The 20,956-nt window shown below is 32.3% G+C and overlaps 1 protein-coding gene, 1 long non-coding RNA gene and 1 pseudogene across 6 annotated transcripts in view; 1 reads left to right on the top strand and 2 right to left on the bottom strand.

Annotated features, from left to right (window-relative positions):
• LOC143243888 (putative iron/ascorbate oxidoreductase DDB_G0283291) overlaps positions 1–20,956 on the top strand; it is a 238,734-nt gene that overhangs the window by 75,767 nt on the left and 142,011 nt on the right. The gene's annotated exons all lie outside the window — the stretch shown is intronic.
• LOC143243891 (ATP-dependent RNA helicase DDX3Y-like) overlaps positions 1–20,956 on the bottom strand; it is a 73,730-nt pseudogene that overhangs the window by 17,853 nt on the left and 34,921 nt on the right. The window lies entirely within an intron of this gene.
• LOC143243894 (uncharacterized) lies at positions 841–20,591 on the bottom strand. The gene is made up of 4 exons (XR_013024803.1): positions 20,309–20,591; positions 11,634–11,757; positions 8,250–8,352; positions 841–903 (listed from the first exon to the last, which is right to left on the bottom strand). It is a non-coding gene; the product is annotated as an uncharacterized LOC143243894 (long non-coding RNA).

Here is a 20,956-nt window from a genome sequence, read left to right as displayed (position 1 = left end):
AAAGATTACGTTAAAAACATTTTGTAAATATTGTTTACTGTGCAATGTCATTTACGTTTTCACATGCGAAGACATGCGTAAAAGGCCACGTAGTAATTAATATTATATCGGCATGGTATCTAAAATTACTTTTCATCTTTTGTTGTGGTGATAATTAAAATAAAAAAAGAAGAAATAACATGGTGAGGTTATACGGGTAGTGAAATCAATATAACGTGAGAATCAATACAAGTCGAAAGCTCTGAACTTTTGGAAACCATGAGAAAAAAATGATCGACTTTGCTTCTCGTTTGAGGTGCGTCTACTTCTGTGTAAGTTGATATGGTTGTGGTTTTATTTACTGACACTGGTGTAGCATATCAGTGAAACGAATCCAATGTATTGACGTATTCGTACACCGTACCACTTCAACGGAACAAGAGTTCATATATCATGGGTCAAGCTATAAACAATTTAGTTGTTTTTCTTTTAGACCTTAATACCAGATTTTAGTTGAAAGCCCTATCAACCACATCAGCCGCAATAATAACCATTCAATAGACGAGAGCAGAGGAAGAAACTATACTTTACTTAAAAATCTTTTTTAGATCTAATAACGGCTGTTAAAAACTGTGAAAGAGAAAGACATACAATGGAACCTTTAATGGTAATAATAATAAATAAATAATAAGAAAAAAACATTACATTTTATACTGATTCTTCTTGACTTTATCCGCGTAAATATAAAGCTTATATTTCTATTTCCGTTGTTTTTTCAACACTGATGTGCTTATGAAATCTCTACGGTATCGACATGAAGCCCTAGCGGCACAACAGTAAGTTGTGGGATTAATAACGCTAAAACCGCGTTTCGATGCTCGTGGTGAGGACAGCAGAGACAGTCAATTATGTAGCTTGCGCTACCTGAAAACAGACAAAATATCCACATGAAGCGAAACAGCGGTAAGTCTATTGACTTATAATGCTAGAAACCAGGTTTCAATATTTGCGATGGAAAATAACAACAAAGATATTCAACTTTGTAGTTTTGTGTTTAACCACAAGCATACAAACACAAAAAATTATGCACATTAGAAACACGATAGGTTAGTTTCAATTTGACTCTCAATTCACTAATCGCAGTCCTCCCTTTCCCTCCCAGTAGCAAGTACTGTAAATATTGGTTTAGGCAGTAAGTACCACACAGGTAGACAGATGGACAACGTTTATCAATACAGATAGCAACATCAAGTTTCTTTCTTACCTCCTTCTATATTTGCAGATAAAATAAATATTATGAGATTTGTTTTGTACAGTTTTATCAACGTAGAATTCAGGTAAGTTCAGATATTTTGTTCTGTTCAGCGTCAAAATACTTTCCAATTGTTAAAGAATCACCTTATCTTCATATATTTCACAAATGGTGGGCTCTGCATATCGTATCATGTGAAGTCATTTTGCTCTTCCATATTTGACAGCAGCAATACAACAAAGAAAAGCTCAATGGATGAAAATTCTTTCTGTTTTAAGTTTTTTTTTAAATAAAATATTATTTCAAGCCCGTGAAACCTTTTCCCGACGGAAGTGAGAATGAATTTTTAAAAGTTGCTTCATATTTCTGTTATGAATGTTTTTTGTTTTAAATTCGCGGAAAGCTACACGAGCGTTATCTGTGCTAGTCATCACTAATTTATCAGTGTAGGACTAGAGGGAAGGCAGCTAGTCATCACCACCGATCGCCAACTCTTTGGCTACTCTTTTAACAATGAATAGTGGGATTGACCTACTTCTTGCATAATTTTCTCGTTTCGAGATTGTTGTCACTGGTGTACTGTCATCTGGTATTGTAGGTTAAGCCAAAAATTTTGCCGAGGTAGCAGTCTGTAAAAGTATTCCGTTCATGTATAACTCAGTTGAATCTCTTTTTTTAGTTTACTTAATCTTCTGAATAGTATTACTTGGTATTTTGGTATGTTTATTTTTTTCTATGTTTTGACAGTATTCCTCTAAGTTGTTTAGGACTGGTTGAAGGTTTGTTGCTGCTAATGAACGAGTGTAGGAGCTTTTCCAGACCGCTACATCGTAAGCATATTATGACGCAAAATCTATGTTTAGGTCCGATAGTGGCAAATTACCCACGTACGTGATAAATAAGTTTGGGCTAACTACCGTGATTACGAGAAAACCCACTTGTAGAGAAAATTATATATTTAGAAACAACTGGTATGAGTAGAGAAAGCACTAGTAGAGAAGCGAACAATGTTTCGACCTTCTTCGGTCATCGTCAGGTTCACAAAGAATGAAAGGGTTACTAACCGGTAGCTGACCACATGTTTGAAGGCGGTTGTGTAATTTTGTGTAGGAATGTAAAGGGCGTGCTTATTTGTTAGATATATTTATTAATATATAAATGTGTTCCTACCCTTTTTGTTTTTCACATCTTATTTCATATGCTTTCCACTCGTCACATTTTGATAACCAGAAGGATTTAGCAAAAACAACTTCATCAAATAGATCATCAACATTGATTGCAGCATTTCCAAGTGTTTCACTAATTTTTCAGCTGCTGCTTCTATATCAGGGCTACACGAAACGCTTTTTTATCTAAACAAAGTATTCCCCACCACCAAAACAGCTCAATATAAGACAGGCAGCAATCATAAAAACTGGTAAATTCCTTCCTAATCATCAGTGATGACGATAAAATCTACTTGTAGAGAAAAATATATATTTAAAAACGGAAGGTATGAGTAGAAAAGGCACTAATAGAGGAACAAACAACGTTTCAACCTTCTTTGGTCATCGTCAGGTTCACAAAGAAACAACGGGTTACTTATCAGTAGCTGACCACATGTTTGACGGCGATTGTGTAATTGAGTGTAGGAATGTAGAGGGCGTGCTTAGATGTTTGATTATATTTATTAATATAGGTATAAAGGTGTTCCTTTGTATTGGTTTATTTTGGGCTTGAGTTCTTGTATAAGTAAGACTTATTTAATTTTGTGTTTGTTTATGTTTGTTTCTTTATGTAGTATTTGAGTGTTGTCTATGGTTATGTTGTGTTTATTTGATTTGCAGTGTTCGAAAACGTAGGAAAATGACTTTTTGTGTTCTTTGAATCTGGTTTCCATTTTTCTACTTGTATCTCCAATATAAAAGTCGTGGCAGTTATCACATTGTATTTTATATATAATGTTGGTGTTGTGTTTGTCATTGTAGTTTTTACATAGTATAGACCTAAGTTTTCAGTGATGTCGAGAAAACCCACTTGTAGAGAAAAATATTTATGTAAAAACGGCTCGTTTGGGTTGAACCTGACGATGACCGAAGAAGGTCGAAACATTGTTCGCTCTTCTACCAAAAAATTTCTCAACCCAAACGAGCCGTTTTTACATAAATAGACCTAAGTTTTGTGCGAAGTTCTTGAATAAATTTAGTATTAACTGGAATGTCATATTTTGGTACTAGTTTTTGGCAAATGTTGGTTATTTTCAGCTGATGTCGGTAATATATGGTATGCAGTCGTATATGGTTTCGTGATTTTTTTTAAATCGTTGGGTATATTTACTTTTGTTAGTTGATTTTGCTTTCTGTCTAGGTGTGTGCGTATAATGTTTTCTACGGTTTGTGGAGGAAACTTATTGATGTTGATAAAGTATTGTTTTATTTTGTCTAATTCGTCGTTAATTTTATCTGGTGAGCACAGTTTTACAGCTGTATTTATTTGGTTTCTTAGTATGTTAAGTATTGGTTTTGTTTCATGTGCTGAGTCCCAAGGAATGTAGAGACCAGTTTGGGTGATTGTTCGGTGGATTTTGTTTTAAATTGTGTATCGGTTTTTGTAATTTTGAGGTTAAGAAATGATATTTGATCACTTTCTTTCTATTCACATGTGAAGTTAGTGTTGGGGTGTATAGAGTTGATGTGATTGAAAAAATTAAATGTGTGTTCCGTAGATGTGAATTCCGCTATCGTGTCCTCTACATATCAAGTAAACACCACAACAATTTACAGCAGAGTACAAGTGGTCAACTAAAGTCCTCAATAATTTAGATCAGCATATAAGTGTTCAACTGAGGTCTACAACAATTTACACAGCATATAAGTGTTCAAGTAAAGTCCAAAACAATTTTAATCAACATACCAGTGTTCAAAAAGAGACAACACCAATTTCCAGGAACATTTTGCTCTTAAACTAGAGACATAACAATTTACAGCAGTGTACTAGTGTTAAAATAAAGACCACACAACATACAACAACATATCAGTGTTCAAGTATCTTCCACAACAATTTAAAGCAGCATACAAGTGTTCAAGTAAAGACACAACAATTTACAACAGTGTACTAGAGATCAAGTAAAGTCCACAACACCTTAAAGCACTGTAGAGAAGTTCAAGGTAGAGTGAACAAAAATTTAGAGCAGGGTACAAGTATTCAAGTAAAGTCCTCAACACTTGACAGCAGCGTATAAGTGTTCAAATGAAGTCCACAAAAGTTATAACAGCATACTAGAGTTGAAATAAAGTCCTCCAGAATTTACAGAACATTACTAATCTTCAAGTGAAGACTACAACAACATTCAGCTGTGTATAAGTGTTCAAGTAATGTCCAAAAATATTTACAGCAGCATTGTAGTCTTTATTTAAAGACATAACAATTTACAGCAGTGTACTAGTGTTATGTAAAGACCAGAATAATTTACAGGAGTGTACACGTTTTTAAGTAAAGACTACAATAAGTTACAGCAACGTACAAGTGTTCAAGTAAAGTCCACAACAATTTAGAGAAGCATACAAGTGTTCAAGTAAAGACTTAACAATTTACAGCAGTGTACAAGTAGTCAAGCAATGTCCCAAATAAATCACATTTCACAAGTATTCAAGTAAAGATTACAACAGTTTATAGCAGCATACAAATTCATGTAAATTCCTCAACAATTTACAGCTTTATACAAGTCTTCAAGTTATGACCACAACAAGTTAGAGAGGTATACAAGTGTTCAAGTCCACAACAAATTATAGTAGCATCCAAGCGTTCAAGTGAAGTTTACAACAATTTAACAGTTAACTTTCTTTATTTAGTCTTTCCATGACTACAACAAGGACCCACACCACACACAGCCAACTCTTGGGCTACTCTTTTATCAACAAATAGTGTAACTTACCACAGTGATATAACTATTGCCCTCGGTGGACTCAGCAAATAGTCCGATGTGGCTTTGCAATAAGAAAATACACACACATACACATAATGATATAATGCATCTTTAACGAGAAAGATTCGAACACATGATCCTCAGCTTAGGAGTTATGTATTCTAACCACAAACTAAATCTCCCCCTTTTTCAAAAATGTTATGTGCTTATATAATATCGAAAGTTAACTAAAGCTTGAGTTAAAGGTGTGAATTTCGCGCGAAGCTTCACGATGTTTATCTGCGATAGCCGTCCCTAATTTAGCAGTGGAAGACTATGGGGAAGGCAACTAGTCATCACCGCCTCCCGCGCACTCTTGGGCTACTATATTACCATGATAACGATATAATACTTTACTGTTTGGGTAAAATTTCTTTCTCTTTTTTCCTCTTGAAAATTTATTTCAATTGGTATTTTACTTACACTGAATGTCATCTGCACATTTCAGGGTTATATTCCTTGGTAGAATGACCTCTTTTGTGCTACGTTTTAAAATTTTTCTTCCCTCTATCTGTTTCTACTATTTAACTTTTGTATTTCAACAGCTCAATCAAGAAGAGAGCCATAGGGAGAATATATGAAGTTCTTTCGAGTTGATTTGTCCAAAATTGAGGACTTTTATGACACAACTGATCTTCATTATTAAATATGTTCTTGACACTGAAAAACTGGGTTTTGAAAATTGGGTTGCAATACGTGAATGTATATAAAAACCGCGAAAAAAAACAGTTTTTATGCGAGATAAGGTGAATGATGAAAATAACAAATTAATAACATAGTACTGTTCTCTATGATTCCGTTCAAAGTTTTTATCAGTTAAGAGGAATATAGAAATTCTGTATTTTGTTTTTCTTAATCTCTATTTATTAAATACATTTAAAAGTGATAACCCATCAAATTATTTGGATTTCCTGCTATGCATAAAAGAACTGACCCCGTCATACCAAGCATGCAGGTTCTTTCATAAGTGGAGGCATTATTAGTGAGTGTTAATCCGAATATTTGTTGATAAAAGTACAGGCCAAGAGTGGTTGGTGATGAATAGCTGTCTTCCCTCTATTCTTTCACTGCCAAGTTAAAAACAGATAGCACAAATATTCCTCGTGTAGGAAAACAATTTTTGCATTGTATCAAATTTCTTAATATAATTCAATTGATAAATGTTTAAGATGTTGTTTCCGGAGTGGATAGAACAGGAACACCATATTACATTGTCTTGCGTCAAAACAGTCCAAATATAATGTTTTTAAAAGCTTATTTCGCACAAGAAAAGTGATAATATGTCACCTCTGTGTTGCAACACGATAGTAAATATGTACAAAACAATAAATTCACAACTATTCATTTATTAATGTATTAAAACTACAGTTTCTTCTTCTTAACTGGTATATATTGTGATGTTCTTGTACACAAAATTTGATATTAGAAACTCATGTATCATAACATATTTGTTGCTTCAGTGTATTTGACTTGAAAGTTCCAGTTATCTACTATATACTTCTGTTTCTGTGTTTTCTCATTTCAAACTCACACTTAGAACTGTCTGAACTGAAGCGACCTCAGGAATTGAACTATGAATGTTAAATGTCCTAAACTTGCCGCTGAATCACCGGATATTCTTATTTTAAATGTTTGATAATTTTACTAAGTGAAACACAAGTCATGAAATTTTATAAATGATTTTTCTCATTGATGTAATTTACAAATAATTGCATAAATCACAAACAAAATTATAATATAAAACTGCTAATGAATGAATTAAGGATACCTTGAAAGTTTAATCAAGTGCTCACTTTAGGTTAGTTGGATAAAATAAGTTTTGTACGTTCTGTGTAGTTACAGTTGAACATGTAATAGTTTTACAATTATCGCTACTTATTTATTTAAAAAGATTACACGACTTTTATTCTGATAAATAAAGGAGAGTGTGGGTAAAACCAATAGCATATTTATTATTTTCGATGCTATTTTAATACAGCTAATTAGACTAGATAATATGTCTAAAAACTGAAATAGTAAGAGACAAAGAATTAATGAAACCATGGCATAGGTAATGTGGTGGATTGGTAAAAACGTACCTTGTCAGTAAGAGAGTGCTATGGAACCTGAGGACTGAAAAAGTAAAGGGGGGATAAAATCGCGAAATTCATTTATTTTATAGTAACCTACAACCAGATTTCATTTTGTTAAGTTTGTTTCACTGACAGCAACCAACTTCCAAAAACACGACTTCATGTGGTGAAAGATAGCTATAGATGTGGGTTTAGGCACCCACATCCTCTCTTACTATTATCATTTTTCTTATTTTTACACAAATAGAGCTTGAATCTGATAGACTGTGTATCCGTACTGTTATGTTGACCCAAAATCATTAGATACATGTCTTAATAAGACGTTTTCCCTTTTCTATAAGGTGGTTTGTATTCCAGTTTTACTTGTTTGCCTTTTATAAGCCAAGCTGTCTGATTATGGCCTTATTTTCTGAATAGTTGTGTATGTTTACATTCATAACAAATAACATTAAAGATGCAAAAGAAAAACAACAACAAGCAAATTGGGCCCGGCATGGTATAGCGCGTTAAGGCGTGCAATTCGTGATCTGTGGGTCGCGGGTTCGCGCCCGAGTCGCGCCAAACATGCTCGCCCTCCCAGCCGTGGGGGCGTTATAATGTGACGGTCATATCCCACTATTCGTTGGTAAAAGAGTAGCCCAAGAGTTGGCGGTGGGTGATGATGACTAGCTGCCTTCCCTCTAGTCTTACACTACTAAATTAGGGACGGCTAGCACAGATAGCCCTCGAGTAGCTTTGTACGAAATTCCAAAACAAACAAACAGGCAAATTAGAAATTATATATCTGATTATTTAATTAAGTAGGATGAAATTTGTGGTTGTCACAAAAGAAACTATACTTTCAAGTAAATAGCTTAATACTTCATTATACCATAAAATCTTTTATGAATATAATATGAAAAAATTGGAGTCGTTGGGCTCGTGTTCTGGAGTAGCTCCACTGTGACGCCATCGTCGGGAGCATAAACTTACCGAACATAAACTATAAACATTATCTACTCACTGTTGATGGATATGATCGATTACTCCAGACGGACAGCAAGTCTGGAACAAGAGCCAGACTTTGTTGGAGTGGCCTGGATTCATTCTCGTGACTTAGTCTTCAGCTATAAGATATTACATTGTCAAACGTCCAGAGTAAGTATATCACAATAGCACTGTTAAACCGATTCTTAGAGTACTTAAATATTCAACTCACGAGTAACTATTACTGTGAATAACATATATATATAACACAGGTCTAGAATCGTGGCTAGAAATATGGTTTTCTTCGTTTTAAATTAAAAATGCCAAATGCGCAATGCAAACACCGAGGTTGAAGGTCCGAATTCCAACGTCAGTAGTTTACATGCCTGTCGTTAATCTAACCAGAGACACAACAGAAGAGAATAAGTAAGTGTTTGTTATGTCTCATCTTTAGGCCAATAGATAATCTTACAAGGACTTCGCCCGATGGGGTCTACAAAACAAAATAATGAACACTAAGCCTCTTAAAGTAACTGTTTGTTTATAAGTTGACCAACAGTGCGATGACAAATTGGATTCACAGATCCAGATCTGAGAAGAACGTTTTTAAAATAATTTAAAATGTACAAAGAACAGAGACACCAAGAAACTTAATGGATGTTTCTCAAAGATCAGAAACTGAATTAGTTAACTCACCTAATGCTATTGCCAGAACTTTCAAGAAACGGTTAGCTAAAGTCAGAGTGGCTGAAATACATTCAAGACCTGCCTGTTTCAATCTCGGTGTATGTTCTTCAAATGGAAAACAAGAGTTTTCATTTGTAATTACGAAAGAATCTTTTATCTCATACTTGACACCTGGATGGAGACAAAGGTGTAGAGAAATCTTTTTTTTTTTATGTTTTCAATGATACAAGTTGACTTCGAAGATTTGTGCAGTAAAACCTAAGTCACGAACTATCTTAACCTTGTTGTTAGGAAAAATGTGCAAAAATAAGCACAAAGATATAAAATAAGCTATCTCTTTTCTATCCACCAAGGTTGATGAAACCCGCTTTGTAGCTTCTCGAGGGCTACGCCTCGAACGCCTTAACACGCTTGGCCATAGAGGGCATAGTTTCTTTTAAATTTCGCGCAAAGGTACACAAGGGTTATCTGCACTAGCCGTCTCTAATTTAGCAGTGTAAGACTAGAGAAAAGGCAGCTAGGCATCACCACCTACCGCCAACTCTTGGGCTACTCTTTTACCAACGAATAGTGGGATTGAGCGTCACATTAAAACTCCTTCACGGCTGGGAGGGGAGCATGTTTGGCGCGACCGGGATTCGAAACTGCGACCCTCCGATTACGAGGATAAATTCGACTATATTTCTGTTTCACATCTTTTGGCAACTTGAGAGAAATCTGAATTTATGATGTATATCAGATATCTTGAAAAAACACAAATTAGTGAATATTAATTCCGTCATACAAAAAAATTGGTAGTTTTTTTTTAATTTAGCGTAGGCTTACTTTAATGTCAACAATACATTGGTTATTTAATTCTCAATGTTTTTCAGTAGAGTGTCACATGTTTCACTCATACTATGTCTATTTTGTTCATAGCTGGCGACGCGTTTCGCTCGATGCAGAATACAGCAGAAAAAAAACAAAAACAACCGACTGAATAAAGAAAGTTGTGTTAAAAATAAACTAAGCCTAAAATTAATATCTATTTTACAAGAAAACAGATCTTCTGTCTATTACTCCTTTTTTCTATAAATTGTCCAGTCATCTCGTTTACAAAATTTAGATCGAAGTAACTTCTATTAGTTATACAGAGAAAAATTTTCTCACTACTGCGATATCTAACACGCGATTCTCACATAACACGCATCTCGAAAACAAAACAAAACAAACATAAAAAACCAGTCTGCAATTCTACTGCACTACAAGACTTGCACAAGAAATTCACAAATTCTACAAGATATGATATGTGAAAATAAAGCACAAACTTGGTTGTAGATAAGGAAACAAACCCAGAAAAACCATTTCTGTTAAGACATACGAAATGGTTACGTTTGAAGAAGTTATTCTACCAATAAAAAAGGTAGTTAGGGATAACCCATAAGGTAAAATAAAAGTCGATGTAAGCACTGAGGCCCGTTTATGTTATAATGTAGCACACTTTGTAATTTTTGCGCCCACTGATCATGTGTATACATGTGTTTTTTCCTGCTTACTAACAATATCAAAATGTTGCGAAATTCGCAGTCATAAATTATAAAAAATTATAGCGTATTTCACCATAAAGAAAACTGAATCCTTCCAACTGTTTTTAAAGGTTAAGCCTAACTCTCATTTCACGTGAAAAAGAGCTTCTTCAAGAGTTGTTAAAAAGTAACCTCCCTTCTATTCAATTTACGTCTAACTTCTTACTACATTCCGCCTAGTAATGTAGCATAGGATGTTTTGAAAGTTATTCCAAGACGTCAGATCATATTAATATTTCTCCGCATATTGAAAGAAATTGTCTTCGAAATGCTTATAATAAGCAATAGGTGTATAGACCGTCCTCATGTTCCCTGCTGGAATAATAAGTATTCAGATTTCCAACGCTAAAATCACGGGTTATATTCCATTCGTTGGACAAAGCAGATAAGTGGGATCGTACCGAACACAATATTACAAATGTGTTCTAAGCAGTGGTCTACAATAAAACTATAATTTCTTTAGGCCTGTATTCAATATTTTTGTTGATACGACCTAAGTCTCTATTTGCCCTACTACTAACAGCACCACCCTGTTTGGATGGCTTAAGAAAATGATAAAGCACTACACTAAAATTCCTTTCTTTGTTAACACTGTTAAGGTTATTACAATCCAATTTATAATTCAAATTATTATAACCTACACATATTATCTTGCATTTATTATAATTAAACCCATCTGTCATGTATTTGCACAACTCACTAAATGATCTACATTATTTTGTAAAGCAGCACCATCTTCTTCACAGCCAGCAACACCAAAGACCTTAACATCATAACAAATTTAAGTAATTTATTGACTATTCTTTTATCTAAATCATTAATATAGATCAAAAAGAGCAAATGTCCTTTGACTTGAGACATTAATCTAACATAACTGAATTCCATTTGTAACTTATCTCACAAGCCAACAGAGATCACTTTTTTTTTTCTTTTTACAAGGACGTAGAAAACTGATATACTGTTAAGCTCTACTGGAAACAAAGTATATATCGATAATAACTCATTGCATTAGGTTTCTTGGATAAAGTAACTGATGTTTGCTAATAAAAAAGCAACAGCCAAAGGTGGCTGTGGAAATAAGTGAATAAAAAAATCTCTTTGAAATATTTCACGTTCAGTCACTTATACAAAAAGCGTTGTAGAACTGCAAAAATGATTATTTAACATACCAGATTTTCAGGAATTCCGTGGTTTTTAATGTATAAAAAAAAACACATTCATATAAAGAGAGATGAGCCTCCGATGCAACTTTTCGAAATGCACCAATACTTGGTTCTCCCTGTACTCGCACATCTGAAAGTGTAAACGTTGGTTTATTAAATTAAAATGACGTTAAAGTCATTCACTCCAACTACTACACAATACACTGATTTCCTATTAAAGTTAATAAAAGGTTAAACGTTGCCGTTATATATATATATACGCTTATAAGTTATTTCGACAAAAATTAGCATGATGTAACATGAAAAAGACGTCGTCATAATTCAGCAATGGCGGACGATAAAGGATGTACAGTTAAACTTCAAGAAATCTCTGATGGGCCGGTAACGAATGATGTAATTTTTTAAGGTAACATGACATAAGTATTACTATTACGTGTGGTTGTTAAACAATATATACATGTATATTTCTAATGAGTTGAAGGTTTATTGTGAGGAAACAATTTTCAATATTTTCAGAAACATGTTTATTTTCCCTTTAAATGTATTAAGCAGAGTTTATCTATTAAAAAATGAAATGAATTCCAGTTATACGCCTACCGAAGAAGTAACGCGATAAAATACATTTTGAGGTTGGTCCGACATGGCCAGGTGGTTAAAGCACTCGACACGTAATCCGAGGTTCGAATCCTAGTCACACCAAATTGGCTCGTCGTTTTAGCCGGGAGACGTTATAATGTGAGGGTCAATCCCACTATTCATTGGTAAAAGAGTAGCCAAAGATTTGGCGGTGGGTGGTGATGACTAGCTGCTTTTCTTTTAGTTCTACACTGCTAAATTATGTGCGGCTGGCGCAGATAGCCTTGGTGTAGCTTTGTGCGAAATTCAAGACAAACTTATCGCAAGGGGTTGTACAAGTACAAAATGTTTTGGGTTTTCTGTACCTAAATGTAGCGTTGACTTCCGGTATACCGCACTTTTAACATTTTGTCCAGAAATCAGTGTGTGTTTTCTTATAGCAAAGCCACAACGGGTTGAGTCCATCGATGTACTGACATAGTGCCAATAAAAAACTTCATGAATGAGAAGAAAATTCTGAGACATCAAAAACTTACACATATTCAATACAGTATCTTAAGCTTTCTGTGGTAGGAAATACTATCATGTTAACGTCCAGTAAATCAGATTGTGGCAACCCCTGAAACCTGGCATTGTGAAACTTTGGAATTTATAAAAGTTCCAAATGAGACTATTTTTATCAGCTAACTTTTTCATCTGTCCTCTTCGAAACTAAATATTCACTACGAATGTAACAGAAGATATCTGAGCTTAAAATACTTTCATCAGACAAAGAACTGAACTGTTTTATTATTATTAATTATCCTTAATTTCCAAAATATCGTTTTGCTACAAACAACATTAAAAAATTCTCCATCAGTTTCAAGTGAAAGAATACGTGATTTTAGAAACAAAATTAATATACAAGTATATAAATATCAACTCAAAAGATACGTGAATTTAGTGTTAAATACAAACATTAGAAACGTAATAAGAACATTTAAATTTAACTTTGGAAGACATTTTTGTATCAGTTTCTTGTCCTAAAAATCTTTCAAAATCAACCACAATGTTACTGTTTGTTCACCAAGAGTACACTGACTATCCCTTTTCTTGATTATGGTCTATAGTCTTTTGTAATGCTACAATACCCGATCACCAAACTTTATCAACTTATAAAAATCTTAAACAGCAACCAGAGTTAGTGACTGGTATTAATATTTGTTTCTAATGCAAGTTTCTAAGAAAAGGTTTTGTTCACACACTACGGCTGAGACAGCCTTTTAAGGAATGAATTGAATTACTCAATGTTCTCAACAAAATGACACCTCATATAGTGTAATCACAAAATTAATGACTAGTCTTTGATACTTAAACAGCTCTTAGCTGTATACCTTCAAAAGTTATCACCTCGGTTACGATACAACATAAAACAAACTAGACAACACACGAGTGTCTAGAGTGTTCTAGCATGAAGCGAATATAAGAACACTAGTTACATTCTGTAATTATGTCTTACATATTATTGTTTTGATAAAGTAAAACATTCCGTGAAGAATATTAAACGAGCCTGTTTAAGTTGGAGAAACATTCATTACATCTACATCCTTATAAATATCCCACGTCAAATTCCTCATTATTTTATATCACGTGTTTTTGTGTATTAAATGTAAAAATTATTGACCTTTTAACTACGTCAAAACTAAATTCCGAGTTTGGTGTTAGCAATTCTAAGATTGTTATTACTGGGTAGCAAGTTCCAAATTTAGAACACGTCAAACCATGTCCTATTAACTTCCGTTTCTTAAAATTATGGAAGACAAAGGTAATTGAAAATAATAAAATAAAATCACTTGTTCTTCAAAATAAATGACATTATAATATGCATATACACGTAAATATCTTTAACTTTGATACGATTTTAATAAAATAAAATAAGTTACAACAGAAAGTGTAAAAAGAACATCAGTGCTTCCCAAACTGTCATAGAATTTTTGCAATTAAGTAATTTTTATTTATTAACGTAGGTTTACTTTAAATGTAATTGTTTTTTTATTTTAAAGTTGATTCATTTTCTTCTTGGTACACAGTCATTTTTATCTTAGTCAAGGAGGCGCCACTAGGCTAGCCATAGAAACTTGTTTACAAGTACTGCAAAAGGTTTGAGATATTAAAAGTGTGTCGTCAGTAAGGAAAGTTTGGGAAACTGCAGTAAATTACAATGGTTATAAACGAAGTAGTTTGATATATTAAAATATGTTAATAATCACAGAAAAATTAGAAATATTGATGTATAAGGAAGAAAGTTAGCTTACAGTGCAGAAACAAATGTTCAATAATTCAGAACGCAGAAGAGATCAATGAATAAACAAGGAAACTTAAACCAAATGTTAATGAAATAAAAAGTTATATATCAATAAAATCATTAAATTAAAAGAAACGAGAAAAATATCAAAGAAACAAAAAACTAATTAATTCAATATATTCAACAGAGAATATTCACAAAGCCAACAATAGATCGCGAGGATTTATTTTCCAGGTCAGAAATAATTTTTACATTCCACACTATTTCTAACATAACACACAAAATGTATAACAAATGTGAGAAAAAACCCAAAAACATTGTATACGTATACAAAACACAAAATCACCAAAAACAAAACAGAACTGGCAGCGTTTTGGAATTCATTAAAGCAAGTTTTATATATTTCCTGTGTCAATAATATCATTATGAAAAAACACAAAATATAAACCGTTATATTTGGTACACAAGTTTGGTGCAGTAACAAAACACAGTCTCCTAAGTTTCTCTTTAAGAAAAGTAAGTGTTGGACTTGTCATACTAAAATATCAGTTATTTACCTGTTACTATTTGACTGAAGACTAACATATTATACCTCAAACACATTTTTAATTACATATTTCAGAATTGATTCAAATTTCACAAGAAAGTTAGTTCACAATATTCTAACCACAAAATAACAACATTAGCACTGTGTGATTAGTTTTATTATAAAATCAGAAGTTTAGAAAGAACAGATTCCAAATGGTAACAATATAATGGAATATACAATAAAATTAGACGTATATACATATTTAACAATATTATTGAGAGAAATATTTCATAAGAAAGGTTTACGTATAAGCGGAAATACAGCATATTTGGAACTTATTAAGGGAAGAAGTTGGTGTTGTTACCTAGTATTGGTTATTATTGAAAATGGAAAGGCTTTATTTAGTAAAGATTTCATAGTCTGTAGTTCGAAAGGTATGGGAACGAATCTTATTATCACCATGCTATCAGAAAAAATTCAAAAACGACCATAGTTAAAGATGTGTTCTGGTATTGATATGTTTTTAGTATTTATTAAAATACTTGTTTTCCATGTGATGAATCATTTGTGAGGATTCTGATACAGCAGCATGAACATGATGGGTTACGTTTGTTGTTACACTCTCATTATAACACGTTAAATTAACTTGCTAATAACTGAAACGTTGTTATTTGAAGAGTTAACATATAAATGCATCATTTCAAACAGAACTGATTATGTTTCCAAAATGGAAAAAAATTTTAAATGACGCAACAAAGCTTAAGCCCCTCGATAAGAACTGCTTAAGTTTACTGTAAGCATGAGTAAAAGCTCCAGACTTTGAAATATTTGGACACTTGTAAACCTGTCTCTGACACCAATTTTACAGAACTTTATCCCACAGGTACACACCTTATTTTGTCATGTGGTTAACGAAAATTACACAAAATGGTTTACTCCTCAGACCTATTCTTTACACTTTCAATTCCCTCAGCTATAAATATCCTATATATCTTACACCTGAAATAAGTTCACTATCTGAGAACAAATTTACTGTTAAAGGCACATTTTACTTTGTTTAAGAGATATCTAAGTCTTCTAGTGCAAACTAATTAGTTTTAGCCATCTTTGTTATTCAGTCCTTATTCCCTAATTTCTAAGTAGAGTAAACAAAATAATTATTAAACAGTTATCTCCATCCATCAATGCTCCACACTCTAACTTCAATCAACAAAAATTCACACAGCTCCTTAAAGTATTCCTCAAGGACAGTCAGTTTGCTTTTAATGGTCATCTTCATGGAGAGAATGATGGAGTGGCAACAATACATAGGTCTGACTTCTGAAAATGTTTATCTCCATCACTACGAATGTCAAGGAATAATTATACCTTTTATTAAAAACCAGTGTTATATAGAAGATGTGCTGATAACACTTTTCTATTCTTTCACAACACTGACCATGCAAAGAAGTTTTTAGATGACCTAAATTCACAACATCACAAGTTAGATGAAAGACAACAATAACAGTTTTTTAGATGTCCAAGTCAAGAAAATAAATCATCTCTTCACCACATTCGTTTATTGTACGAAAACATTTACTGGCTTACACGCTCGTTTGAACAGTTTTATGTTAGGCTCTTTTAAATATAACTGTGTTCTAAATCTTCTAAGACAGAGCACATAATGTTTGTTCTGACAACTTTTGTCATCACTCAGAAATTTCAAAAATTCATGACACGTTACAAAGTAATTGTTATGTCCTTAATTTCTTATACTTTATCATAGGAACATTTTTGACAAATAAAACAGAACACAATCCCCTACAACCCACTAGTTCTTATCACGTCTTTCATAAGTAAACAAAGTCTGAACTTCAAATATGAAATTTAAAAACAATCAAGCATATCACCCATAAATTAAGCTACGTTTGGTATCTATGTCAACATTTATCATTAAAAATACTTTAAAATCAAAGACACTTTAATCATTCTAATATGCTCAAGAGTCATACAAATGCAGTTATGGTAGCAGTAATGTTACCTATACTGGTAAAAGTACTAACAGAAATAAACTGCCCCCTGCTAGTACAGCGGTATGTCTCCGGATTTACAACGCTAAAACCAGGGGTTCGATTCCCCTCGGTGGGTTGAGCAGATAGCCCTTTTTCGCTTTGCTATATGAAAAACACACACAAACACACAGAAATAAACTAACTTATCCATCTGTATCTTTTATCCAATTACACAGTGAAAATAACAAACATACCATACTTCTTGAAAATTTTCATATACTCGACTCTGCAACTACAGATTATAAATTCTTTATATTTTCAATGACCACCGAATCCTAAACATTAACCCCACCTCCTCCCTGTTGTCATTAATCTCTTCCATTCCAGATTCTCAGCATTTTAATTTGATTATTATTACTTTAAAGACGTGGTGTTTACACTTATTGTTCCATTATATTGTTATCATTTTAGTCTGTTTTTTCCGAACTTCTGATTAAATAGTTTTCTTATTCACTCAACAGCTAATAATTTTTGTAATAAGAATATTCTGAAACATTGTTTTGAGGTTTTAATGATATAGATGGGAGTTAAATCAATTCCAAATCTTTCATAATTAAATATGGTTTTGGTTTTACTATATTTTTAATAGTTATCATTGAGAAATTACTTAAAACCATAGATAATTGAAAAAAACACAATTAACAGCCACATGTACATGGCTGAAATTATGCGTGTTTTTTTTTTCATAATTTTAAAACTTAATTACAAATTATTAGTTACCTTGGAAACAAAAAAGTAACCACTTTAACATTGTTTTGTGCTATTTCAAACAACAAAATATACATATTAAATGTTAAACTACAAACTAACAGGACATTTGATGAATACATTTAAACTTGTACAATTTGTTTTCATTGTTCAGCATTTATTATGTTCACATTACTTAATATCAATATAGACCATGAGTAATACATTTACAACAAATTATACTGCCCTGTATTCTCTATTAGCATACAAGTTGGTTTCACAAACTAGCAAAAAGTCAGAGTTCAATCAGTGAGTGTGATGAAGAGCTTACAGGAAACTTGCCCAGAGAATGAAGTGTGTGTGGGTGTGTGCGTGCCTTCGGGTTGAAATGAAGACACATACACTTTGAATAACTCAGTTTCACAAAATATATTTCTGATTTTGAACAATTAACAGAAATGAAACAGGTAAGTGTACAAGTTATTTAATCTTTACCGAGTTAATCTGAGATATACAGACCATATTTAGTTAAGTCTGATTTCATTTATTTCTTATACGTCAGAATAATTCTTTTCTCCTGATAGGCTGAATATTCAATAAAACATGTCAACTTATGAGAAACTGAATGTAAAAAAAAAAAAAAAAACTTGCGAATTTAAGACTATGAACTTAATGCAGCAAGAAACTGTTTAATGAGATTCAAACACATTTCAGAGAAGTTAATTAAGTTATTCCTTTGTATTGCTTGAATTGAAAAAAGTTCTTAGCTTTTGTGATGAAAACATTCAGATGCAAATTCATACGAGACTAGAAAGTTGTCAAACATCATGAATCAGAAGCTGGCTTATGTTTCATAATCAAGTAACAAATAAATAAAGATATAGGTGAAAAGAAACTGGAGATGTCTCTTAGTCGTAGAGTTTTCATCCAGCACACATGAGAAACCTTAAACAGCTGGTGTCCATAATACTCTCAGGAGTCCAAAGTTACAAGAACACCAATCAACATATTTTTGTCATAGACTTGAGTGTAATGGTTTGTTTGATTAGGTTCAACAGGCCGAAAACTAATTGATCTGAAAGTTGTAATACAGTTATCTGATTAACAAATAATAATTCTTATCTTTAGATTTGCTTCTTTTAGTAATTTTAATGATGTCGCATGTTTCATATTAGATTCCCAAGCCAGATTGTGTGCCTCCTGTAGGAAAAAAGTGACCAATAATAACAAGTTAAAATTATCGGGATTAAAAACAGGAAACTTTCTGATCATTAACAGAAACAAGTAATTGGAACTAGAGCATATTTAATGTGTTTTGTTTTTTCACAACAAAATTTTCCTAAATTTTTCAACATATAAAATGATCAAAATAGTCAAATTTTACAGTTTTTCAAAATAAAAAAATTGATATTAATTAATAAGTTTGTACTAAATCTAACTTAATATGGTTAAGTATTTGTACACTGAGAAGGAAAAGAGGTAAATCAATGACATTTTTATGATCCAAAAAAGCTTAATCATAAATGCTATCAATTATGCAATTGGCTCCTTTAATTCATACTGTTTCTCTATAAATCTATGTTTTTTACACAGAAAAATGAGTGATTTTTATACTGAATATTTTAGCAAACACAAAATAAAATGAATCAACACACTACAAAAAGCAGACCTCACCAGCGGTCAATGATACAAAAACAAGATGGGTATTTGAAGGTTAATTCACTAAAAATACGAAAATATGGATATACAATAAGTTGCAAAAGAATTATTTTCAGAATTAAAAATATATATAAATGTATTTTAAAATATGTGTATTTTTCAACTTCTGCATGTCTACGACAGTTTGCAGAGGTTTGAATAACCGTTTCTTTATTTAGTCATTTTAAAATCAATACATTTTATATTCTCTCTGTGCAATATATCTATTAAGTAAATGAACATTCTCATACACCATAAATAACTTTCATTAAAAAACTGAAACAAATTATTTAGTAGTAAACATTTTTTCTGCTTAGGTTTTTTCATACTATACTTTAGACAACAGATGGCACAGAAAACAGTTTTTGTTTCTGTTGATTCAGAATGCTTAGCATTGATAGTTTCAATAAATTAACTTTAGTTGGCTAAAATTTTCCTGTTCATAATTATTACTGGATTATGTTTATCTAATGTTTACAAAATTTCAGTGAATGTTCTTGAAAAAATGAAAATAAAAAAATACAATTGTGATTTGATGTTACCTAACATGATGAATGAGAAGTTATTATTTAGAAAATAACATGGAACATATGTGTAGTTAAATCTGTGATGAGAAGAAAAAACACTGGGTAACTCATTACTCAATGATATTTTCATTATGTATTTAGTTCCGTAACATTTTTTTTTAAGCAGTTAGTCGACATATAGCTTCAGAATGCAGAATGTTCATTGGATGAGACAAAAAGCTACAGATATTATGTTTATTTTTCCTCAGCAGAAAGTTGTACACATTTTACACAAACCATACTTCGTTTAATATAAAGATGAATGAAAAGTGAAACTTTGATAGCCTTACTTCAAAGAAACTGGCAGTCAATCCCTCCAGCTCGGCCTCAACTTCATCCTTGATCTGGCTGAGACGAGCAAGTTATTCGTCTTTCAGTTAACAAAGCTGAATAGATAGGTATAAAAACTAAGTATTATATAAAAGAAACAGGAATTCTGATTTATAGATTATTATTACTAATAATAGCATGTACCTACATACACAATATAACCTTCATATGTGATAAAAGTTTAACTCTGATAATTGTTTTTATCTTAATTACAGTTCACTTCGTTCACATGTGATGTATGACATCGTTGATTAAATAGAAAAATAAAAAGGCTTATCTTCTTAATATCTTCAAAAAATAAAAAAATAACTATTCAAAAATATGGAAAGTTGACATTTACTCCATTTTGTTTTACTAACAATACGGGCTTCAGGAGTGTAATAAATTATCTATACGCATTGATTAAGTTAATTAGTATCAGATAAAACTACCAATAGGAATTATCATTAACTTGATTAATGTGAAAAATAATCAAACAACTGAAAGTGTTTCTAGTTTTAACTGTTTTTGACTATTGTGAAAATAATCAATTAATAAATTTCGTGAATAATGGATTAGCAAGTTCCAATAATCTCTCAATTTTACAAACAAGCCCCAAGCAGCCTTGC

Source organism: Tachypleus tridentatus, chromosome 2, assembly GCF_004210375.1.
Source record: "Tachypleus tridentatus isolate NWPU-2018 chromosome 2, ASM421037v1, whole genome shotgun sequence".
Classification (NCBI taxonomy): domain Eukaryota; kingdom Metazoa; phylum Arthropoda; class Merostomata; order Xiphosura; family Limulidae; genus Tachypleus; species Tachypleus tridentatus.
Note: the sequence above shows the minus strand (reverse complement) of the source record. Positions and strands in the feature narration are given on the sequence as shown.